The sequence below is a fragment of the Camelus dromedarius genome, chromosome X, assembly GCF_036321535.1.
Source record: "Camelus dromedarius isolate mCamDro1 chromosome X, mCamDro1.pat, whole genome shotgun sequence".
Taxonomy (NCBI): Eukaryota; Metazoa; Chordata; class Mammalia; order Artiodactyla; family Camelidae; genus Camelus; species Camelus dromedarius.
This window is the reverse complement of record NC_087472.1, coordinates 29,256,877-29,267,325: the sequence shown is the minus strand read 5'-3', so window position 1 is coordinate 29,267,325 and position 10,449 is coordinate 29,256,877.

Sequence of the window (10,449 nt, the reverse complement as noted above, 5' to 3'; positions counted from 1 at the left end):
ACAGCGGCTGAAAGCAGCATCTCCCTGGAACCGTCAAGGCTAAGTTCCAAGTCAGGATGCCATGTTAAACAGTCTGGTTATACTGACTGACTTATCGAATATGTCTTGCCATGGCATGGTACTATGCTCATGCTTTTCTCTGTCTAGAATACCTTTCTCCAACCTTGAATATCTAACAAATTTCCATCATATTCCTCAATACCAAGACAAACATTTCAAGTTTTATTCCCTTTAAAATGTGGTGTGTACACTTAAAGCTTCTGGAGCTAGATTGCCTGCCAGCTCTTTTATTTCAAAGCTGTGAGATCCTGGGAAAGTCACTTAAGCTCTCTGTGCCTTAGTCTCCTGATCTGTAAAAATAGCATATTAGAATCTGCTTCATAGTGTACGTTGCATGTTTAAAAGTAATTATGCAAAGCAGCCTTTAAACATTGCTAAGCATTTATCAAAGTGTTCTGTGAGTGTGCTTTTACTATCCTTTTCCCATATTTCGTTGGTTCTTTCTGCGTGCCCACTCTGTCCTTGTCTTAAATGTCTCTTACGATCTTTACTGCAAGTAGATGCCAGAATATGCGTTTCCCTAGACTATACTGTGAGCTTCAGGGCAGACACCATAATTTAGTTGTCTTTGTGTTCCTAGCATTCAGCACAATACCAGGCATAGAGTGTGTGTTCAAAATGTCTTTGATTACGCTTTCTCCCTCTTTGATGGCTCCACTTTGTCGTCCAGGCCCATAATTCTCAGCATTCCCCCAGGATATGTTTTATCTACATGAATCCCCTGTGTTTTGACTGTCCAGTCTCTGCTGATGATCCTCCAATTTACTTGCCAGCTACATATCCCCACAAGCACTCCAATTGCTCGCTTTATACTACTGCCAGGATCTCTCTCTCTGGAAATGCTGCCACTGCCTCAAACAAACTCTGTCCCCAAGTCAACTTTGTATCTATCTTGCCTCTCAAATGACCTCTTTTCTTGCCAATATTGTGGTTGAAGTGCCTAGGCAAAACTGCTTTCATCATGGTACATTTTCTTGTGATGGTTTTTACATTGTTGGAGTTCAAAATGCTAGAGATCAGAGCTTTATATTTCTCAGTATCAAAATTGAGCACAAATATACACAGTAAATTATAGATAATCGTTCTACAGAATCCATGTACTAAAGAGAGTAGTATCTATTGAAAATATAATCACTCTCTATGCCTATCTTCTCTTGTGTAATCCTCCTCTGTTTTTCAGTCTATCTTCATTTATCTTCTTTGCTTTATTTCTTACACAAAACTTGTTTTAAAAGGTTATACTCCATATAGAATAACCCTCCTATCCCACTGGCTTCCTACCTCATCCTCCAAAATAAAAACAACCTTAAGCAATTTGAAGGCAATTTAACATGTCAAGGATGCTTTCTATCCTTTGTGTCTGTAAATATAGATAAGAAGGTTTTTTTTTTTTTTAATTCAGGAAAGATAGTTGGGATGGGGCATAGGAGTCACAGTTTCAAAGATTACAGAGTAGCTAAAGGCCACTTCATAGTGGCTTAGTTAGGGTACAAATGTTCTGGTTAGAGAAAATAAGAAATGGTGATCATGTATTGAAAATACTCTGATGCGGTTTCTCACAACTGCTTGCCTGAACATCACTTCTTAGGCTATTCAGAATGAGTAAAACTGATTTTCCAGATTCCTTTTCTGAAATTGGTAAACACAATTCAATAAGCTAAATAAAATGGGTTTAATTATTAGTAAGAATGGTATAGAAAATAGTCACTGCATCTGATTCTTAAAATCACCAACAAAATAGCATGATTTAGAGTAAACAGAATCCTAGAAGGGCTTATGTGTTTCTTCTTTTTCATACATGTTTAGGTCTCTGAGAGGTCACAAGGCACTCTAAGATTGCAATTTTAGCCATCAAAATTAGCATGAGAGATAGCAAGAAAACTTCCGTGATGGTATACAAGGTGGTGTTATTCAAATCAGCACATAACATTTATTCCTCTTCTTAAATCTCCAGGATGAGAAGAGGAAGTCTTAAGTATAGCAGCCTTTCAGGAGACAGATAAAGTCTGGGGAAAAGAGTTCAAGGGAAGTATAATTAAGTATTGAAAATCAACCAAAGCAAAACTTGGATGAAAGCGAGAAACCTTTAACAAACCAATCAAGTAGAATAGAAAATGTGTGGAAGTAGTTCATTTTTAAAGCCTTCAAGCATAAAAATCTATTACTGATATAAAAAAAATCTAGATACTTCATGTGTCTAGAAATGCATGCTGAGTACGTTAAGAAACTGGGCATATTTGATAAGGTTCATTAGCATCAAGGAGGGTCTCGTATACCCAGAGAGTGTTGCTGATACTGGTGCTACTAAGACAGCCCTGTATGGGTGTGTGGGTGTGGGTGGGTGGACCTGTGCACATCCAGGGTCCCAGACACTTGTGAAGCATGTGCCCTCAGTATCTGATCATCTTACATTTTTTTGTTTTCAGAAGCAACAAGAAAACAAAATTCATAAGAGAAAATCTGCCTCTCTGAGTAACATTCAGCTCATGCAGGCAGAGCGCTTTTTCATGTGCTGTCACATGCTTTGTACCAGTCCAGTTTTCATATCTGTTGTGTTGCCCTTGGGCACCCCAGATGCTTTCTTCTCCTCTTCGTTGTTACGAAGGATAATTCAAAAACATGTTCAACTAGGGAAATCCATTTGGTGCACATATACACATATCCTGTTGTGTGTATAGTATACGTTTGACATATACCCATCTAAATATATTTAAATGTTGACTGGGAGTTACTGTGTTTTTTTAAAGGACAAAGTTATTGGACATTTATGCATTTTCCTAGCAATTAGAAAGCAAATTGTTTCAGAGCATGTTCGTTATTTGAGACTACTTTAGTGTTACAAAAATAATATTGAGACCTTAGGCTTTTTTTCCCAAATGTTATTAATTTGTTTAAGAGGATGAGAAACAAAAGCTGTAATGACTTTTAGCAAACATTTCTGCCTGCAGTCAAAAGCACTCATGCTCCCTTTCCAATCACCAGAGAGATTAAAATCATAACCATCTTATAGGACTGCATTTTTGACAGATTCTCTCATAAAAGGGATAGAGCTGATAATGCAGGTGGTAAGAAATTATTCCCCTGAATGCTTGTAAGGTTATGAAGACTGCATTTTTCAAAGAGCTAGTTATGGTGGCTAGATTTCAATTGTGCTTGCGATACAGAGTTCTACACTGGAGATTAAAGACTCCTTTATCAGCAATGACTTAGAGATCTGAAATGAAATATAGATCCAATTAATTTCATATTCCTGTGTCAGTGACGCTCCTTTCTCCTTTCAGAAGGAAACTGGGCATTTGGATTCTATAGAGTTTTATGGAAAGCTTCCATGGTGACACACTTATCTTGGTAAAACAAAGACCCTTGGCTGGATCTTTAGCTGGATCAGATGTGAATGAGAATTTGAGGATTTAAAGCATCTTCAGTCACTGAAAGGCTGAAAATAACACTCTTTTCCACTTGTGAAGTGATTCCTGGACTAGCAGGATTTTTCAGTCTCATCTAATTCTGTTGTCCCATATTGATTGTTTATTTTCACATATTGAGAGGTATCTATTAAGTGCTGGAACTTTTCAGAAAAAAACTTTGTTTTGTTTTCTTTACCCTTAAGGGTACCTCCAGTTCTCTTAAATTTCAGCATGATTTTTCTTTTTTTTAAATGAGGAACTATAGCCTCAATTTCTAACTTTGTTACTAAGTTGTATGACTTTGAGCAAGTCAGTTACCTTCTCAGATTAAAACTGTGTTGTTACCTTAAGTTAATAGTTTGCTGTTGCTGTTGAAAATGATGATGATTATGATGCTTTCTTTTTTTGATGGTGAAATATTAACAAGAATTTTAAGAACATCATTCCCCTGAGCATATAAGGAGTAGCTCCTTCTATAAGAACAAGAGGAAGTAGGAATACTTTGTAATCTGAGCCAGAAAAGAGCTGATCATTCTTGGACCTGGTGTTAATCATTTCTGCTTTATAACTCTGCCAAGAACAAAGGGGATCCCTTCAGAAACCAAAAGGCAATGGAAGGTCTAATGGGTGATACTTTGAGTAAGGATGAGATAGAAATCTTTGGAGTGGCTATGAAGCACTGATGGTCTCTGGAGATTTAGGATCAGATCTTTGGGACCTAAAATATTGCATGATGTTGATAATCAGTTGTGTTCTTGTTCATCTTTGTTAATAATTATGCTTAGTCTAAAGTTTCCAAAAGGCTTACATTTAGAGGTAAGGTAAAACATGCAATAGATTATCCCAATGGTAATGTCGCTCAAGCTTCATGTATCCTTGTAAATGGAAAAAAAAAAAAAAAAAAAAAAAAAAAAAGAACGGTGGAATCAAAGGTAACTCACTGGAAAGTACATATATCTAAAGTAGTATTTCCATTTTATTACTCTCAGTCCCCTTACTCTGTGTTATTTTTTCCAATATCACATTTATTTTCTGTTGATTTACGTTCTGTCTTTCCAACCAAAAAGTCAGCTCCATGAACTCCAGTGCCTGGAGCAACACCTGACATTATAGTTGGCATTCAAAAAATATTTGTTGATTGTGATGGGGATGAGACTATGACACTCCAAATAATGCCACTTTGGCATAAGGATTATTTTGAACTGAAAGCAACTGAGAAGCAGCAGACGCATGTAGAACTCTCTGACTTCCCCCTATCTAACAGAAAGCAAAACATGCATTTCCTTTGAGAAAATGTCCCTATATCCCATACCAAGAAGAGGATAACAACTCTTAATACCGGAGATGGAGATGGCACTGGGATGAGTCTGCGTAAACAAACCTTATTAAATAACCCTTATCTACCATTGGTTCCCACCATATATTTGCCTTCCCACATTTTACCACCCCAGAAGCCCAAACTCCCTTTTCTTTGTCTAGTCACCTCTCCACATTTATTGCCTCTTATTAAAATGGTATATAAGCCCCCAAGTCTAACTGCTTCTTTGGATTCTTTTCTCTTTTTTTTCCCCCCGGGAATCCCTTGTGCATGTAAAATAAAATAAAATTTGTATGCCTTTTTTTCCTGTTTATCTATCTTTTGTAAATTTAATTTGCAAGTCCCAGCCATGCACCTAAGAGAATAGAAGAAAAGTTTTCTTTCCATAAAGTTTAATGAATAATTACCCAGATCCCAAAGGCTTTTGTTTCCCTATGCCACAGCCTATATGAACTACCATTACCAGTGTTAATCATTGGAGAATTAGATAGGAGTGCTTTACTTCCTTGCCATTTGGAAAGAAGAAGGCATTATCAAAATCTGATTACCTCCTGGGGTGCATCTCACACATGGATACTGTTTGTCTAATATGAGAAGAGTTGACATAGAAGAAGAGAGATAGAAAAATATGGTATTAGCTATCATTTGAGTGCTTTATGGGTGCCAGATCCTTCAAGTATTTTTTGAGTTTGATCTTATTTAATCCTCTGTGAGGTAGACAGTGTAACTAGTTCTGTTTCACAAGTAAGGAAACAGGTACCAAATGCTAAGTAACTTGCCCAAGACCCAAGATTAGAGTCTGAATTTGAACCTGGAAAACCTAACTACAGTGTTTACACACTTGCCCACTACACTCTGCTACCAACTGTGTGACAACACTTAGCTATAAGAACAGGATGGAGGCAAAATACCATGTCACTTTCTGAGAGCAATGAAGAGGAAGTCCAGAAAGGTGCCCAGATAAGCAGTTACAGAGGACTTTTAGCCTTTGCAGACAGGAAAATCAGAATTTTTAACAGAATAAACACACACTAATTAAGCTCAATTTAATGCAATTTGATATTAAGAATAGAACTGCCAAGTGGGACAAGACTCCACTTCTCTTACCATTTCATTCTCTCCCCACAGGCTTGCTATATGCAATACATAAATATTATCCAAATTTTAATTGGTGAATCTGAACTTAATATAGAAAGAATTTCTTAGATTTCTATTTAATTTGCACTCTTATAATAAGGATGTATTTGCCACAGTGACAAAATAGTTTTTCTTTGGGCTAGGGCACTCTGAATAGTGCTTGTTTGGGATTATCTTTGTTTGTCTTAGTGGTGTTTTGGTTTATATTTTACTGGTCAACACTCCTAATTCTTTTTTTTTTCTCACTTAAAGTGAATTACATTTTAAAGAGATTTAAATAATAAGAAAACAATCATATTTACCCTATCTAGTTACCATTTCCCATGCTCTTCATTTGTTTTGCATAGATGCGTTTTCCATCTGACACGTGTTTCCTTCTGCCCTAAGGACTTCCTTTAACATTTCTTGTATTACTGGTCTGTTGGTGATGAATTATTTACTCTTTTTGTCCCTCAAAAAGTCTTTATTTTGCCTTCTCTATTAAAAGCTATTTCCACTTAGCTATAGAAGTACAGACTGATTGTTTTTTCTTTCAGTACTTTAAAGTCTTCTTGCTTGCATTGCTTCCAATGAGAAATCTGCTGTCATCCTTTTCTTTGTGGCTCTATACAATTTGATTTGCTATGCCTTGGTGTTTCCTCCTCTGTTTCTGTTTGTTTGTTTATTATTGTAAGAACACTTAGCATACAATCGGCCCTGTTAACGTAATTTTAAGTGCACAGTATGGTATTGTTAACTACTTATTTTCTTTGGATGTTCCACTAGTTGCAGTTAAATTCCTGTCAAGACTTGCAAGTCTGGGAGTTCTTTTCTTTCTTTCAGTTGCCTGAGCAACTTTCTACTCTCATTGTTTATATGTTTAAAATTTCAATCTCATGTATCCCTTATTTCCATATTTCTCTTCATTGAGAGATACTTCACTGTAACTCTAGCCATGTATGAAATTCTCATGTCAGTTGTTCTCTAGTTCATTTAGCTCTAGCAATAGCCTACTTTTAGTTACTTGAACACAATGAGCTCTCTCTTATCTCAGAGCTTTCACACATGTTGTTGACTTTTCTTGGAAAGCTCTTCTTCCTATTCATTAAGAAACTAATTCCTGCTCATTGCTCAGGATGCATCTTTTAAAAAGCCTCTTTGGGGAGCAATTCTTAGACTAGATTGAGATTCCTCTCATTTTTTCCTCTTATAACATGCTGGTCGCATAAAGTTTATCAAGATGTATAATTATATATTTATACAAGTTCTGTTTATTATTTACTTTTCCCCACTTCATGGTGTAATATCAAATACAAATTAAAATAAATGACTTAAATTCTCCCTATTGAAAAATAAGGAAAGAGATTCCCCTCCCCCCTTTTCAAAATTTCTTTTCCTGTCTTTTTCAAATGTATATAAATCATTTTAATGACTAAATAAGCCTCTTGCCAGTCTCACAACTCAGGAATATTTCCTCAAGAACCTGAAAGTCATGTCTTTGAAATGTAATCATCAAAGAATACGACGTCCTATCCTCCAGTTTCCTAGGAGGATATAGGCTTAAATTCAGCTGGCAAGCAACTCTAAAGGGCAAAAACCTACTTTCAATCATAAAGATAGCAGAAAATTAGCAATTTTATCTTGAGAACATTAATTTAATGTGTTATATTCATTTAGCTTAGAGTAAGATTTCTTCCTGTCACTGCAGTCTCTTTAACGGATTACCTGTGATGTGCATTGCATTCTGATTTATTGCTTGTTCAGTAATAAAATTGCTTTCTTTGTCTGCTACCTTTGTGGGGAGGTTTTCTGGGTTGGGAGGAGATTTTGTTTGTAAGCATATTTCCCCAATAATGGTGAGCTCCATGAGAACAGTAAGCAGGCCTGTTTTGTTTATCACTGTATTCTCAGTGCACACACAGTGACTGGTCCAGACTATAAGTCAAATAATTGTTTAATGAAAGAATGAATGAAGAGTCTAGCAGGAGATTGCATTTCTCCATTCACTTTTCTTGCAGGGCCATTATGAGGACAAAATGGAGCCTGACCAACCTAATTGTGAGCTTTAGTTCCATCAGTAATTTGCAGTGTGATCAAAGACATGTTGCTTAAACTCTCTGAGCTTGAATTTCCTTATCATAGAACACGGGTAATAGCACCTACGTCAGAAAAGTATGTGGGCATAAATTGATAGAATGCATTTAAAATAAGCAAGATGGTGCCTGCACATAAGAAGTAATAAATTCAGCTGATAATAGTTCATTATGATCATTTACCCCAAATAAATGAACATTTTCTTTGGGACCCAAAGATCACAGTGATTAGGACAGCTATAGATTGGAAGTGCTATGAAAAATTGCCTGTGGCATCTTGTCAGAAAATTTTGTAATTCCACCACCTCTGTCTTCAGGCTTATTTGGGCTTTTTCATTAGACTGACGTGGGACTGAAGCTCTTGCCCCAAGCCTTTTCCCTTCCTTTCCTCAGTGATCCATAAATGATACCTCATTCAGCCAGAAATTCAAAGTGTCAGATATGTCAGGGTGCCTGTTAGCTACAGGTAAGCAAAATACAAACTTACATTCTTAGTATCTGGCCTTTTCCATTTTCTCTTCTGATCAGTCAGTAGCCTCTCTGTGTGGACAACTGTCTATCTTCCTGTCCCAACCTAGATGGGAGAGGCCTCTTCTTATGCTTTCAAGTAGGTGAACCCAATAGGGTTATTTATGGATTTGCAGTCTTTTTAAACTCCCTTTAATAGACGTAGAATACATCATGCTATGATGTTACCCTCCCTCCCCCATCTTACATCTCCATACCCTACACTGAACATCCTTAAGTAGAGACAGTGGATCAGAACAAAAACCATCGACATCCAATGTTTAAAATTCTTTAGAAAATAAAGCTACATAGATTAGGGAGGGCGTGTGTGTGTGTGTGTGTTTTTCACACAGAGTGAAAGAGAAAGAGAGAGTTATTCATGGAAGATCACTGAGCCAAGATTAAGAAAATGGCTTTCTCTGCTGGGACTGCCAGTGGGTCAATATGTGAACTCTGGCTAATGATTTAATTTCTTAGTTCATCTGTTTCTCATTATTAAAATTGTAACTGACAATGCCTTTCTGCAAACTAGTTTGCGGCACCTACCACAGCACTAGGCACAAATAGTTCACTCATTAATACCTGTAGATTAATTGATTGATCTATAGGGAAGTCATACGTGGAAATAATGAGGGTATTTTAAGCACCTAGAATAAAAGCTTTCATTACATTTAATGTAATATACTATACCTCATCATAGTACTGTCCTCAGAATTCAACGTTTTCAACATTTTAGTAATTAAACCTCTAAGAATGTCAGTCATGTTCTTTTCAACATTTCATTATGTCAGTTTAATATGGAAGCACTCTACTCAGAAGTCAGATTAGGAAACCTGGGCAAAGAAAATGGGATGCTGAGATGCTTGTATGCTCAGCTGTAGGAACATACCTCATAGTGTGATAAAGTAATAACAGTGATTTCCTTGTGTGACTCATAAGCTGATTCTGGTAACAGTTGCCAGAAAGAGTTCCACACATTGCTAGAATAACTACATAGCTTCTGGAACCATTTTTACTGAACTCCAAATCACAACACATGATTTGATCAAGGATTTTTTCCTGATTTATAAATACCTGTGAAAAGTCTTAAAAATCATTCAGGTTGATGTTGCATTCTATCTTTAATGAATTAACTTTACTGAGAATAATAAAATTATAGGACATCTGGATTATCTGTCCTGGACAATTTGGAACCATTAACTATCACGTGTACAGCCAAGATCATTACCTTGGAGAGGACAAAATTCATTGAAATTTAACAATGTTCGTGTGTTTATTTAAGTACTAATGTTGCTGTTTTATAGTCATACCTTGTATTAGCGTGTGTAAGATGCCCTAAAAGGAGAATAATAACAAAATAACTGAATCTGTTGTTTTTCTGCCCTGGAGTTCATTGATTGCCACAGCAGGTAGTAATTCCTTGTGCCTTTCTGTTAGAGAAATGTTAATAGACTACAGTATAATTGTTACTCAAGTATGCCTCTATACATCAGAAAAGTGGCTTGGTGTACATCTGTCATTCAGCGTAATAGTAATCTTTGTCACTAAAATTTCACAAAGGATCAATCCAGTTATTTTTCAGGAAATATAGATATCCTGATTTCCCTTTGACATTTACATAGTTACAGGAGACCATTATCCCTGTGACGATACTTCATTTTTAACTACCATTATCTTTACAGGAAATAAACACATCCACAGCCCTTTTAACTTTCTTATTTTAGAGGTCACAATTCAGCTTCTCTCTTGTTGTCATTAGCGTATTAGATACTTCTTCTTATAAGAGGTTCTGTCTTCTTCATATGCCCTTGTGATCCCCATGTGAAATACTAGATTTCTTCTTTTCAACATGTTGAAGTCACTGCTGCTGATCGTGCTTGTTTCTTTCTTTGACCATATACTAGCCTCAAGCCTGAGGCAGGCAGAGCAGAGATGGCTGACAGTTCAC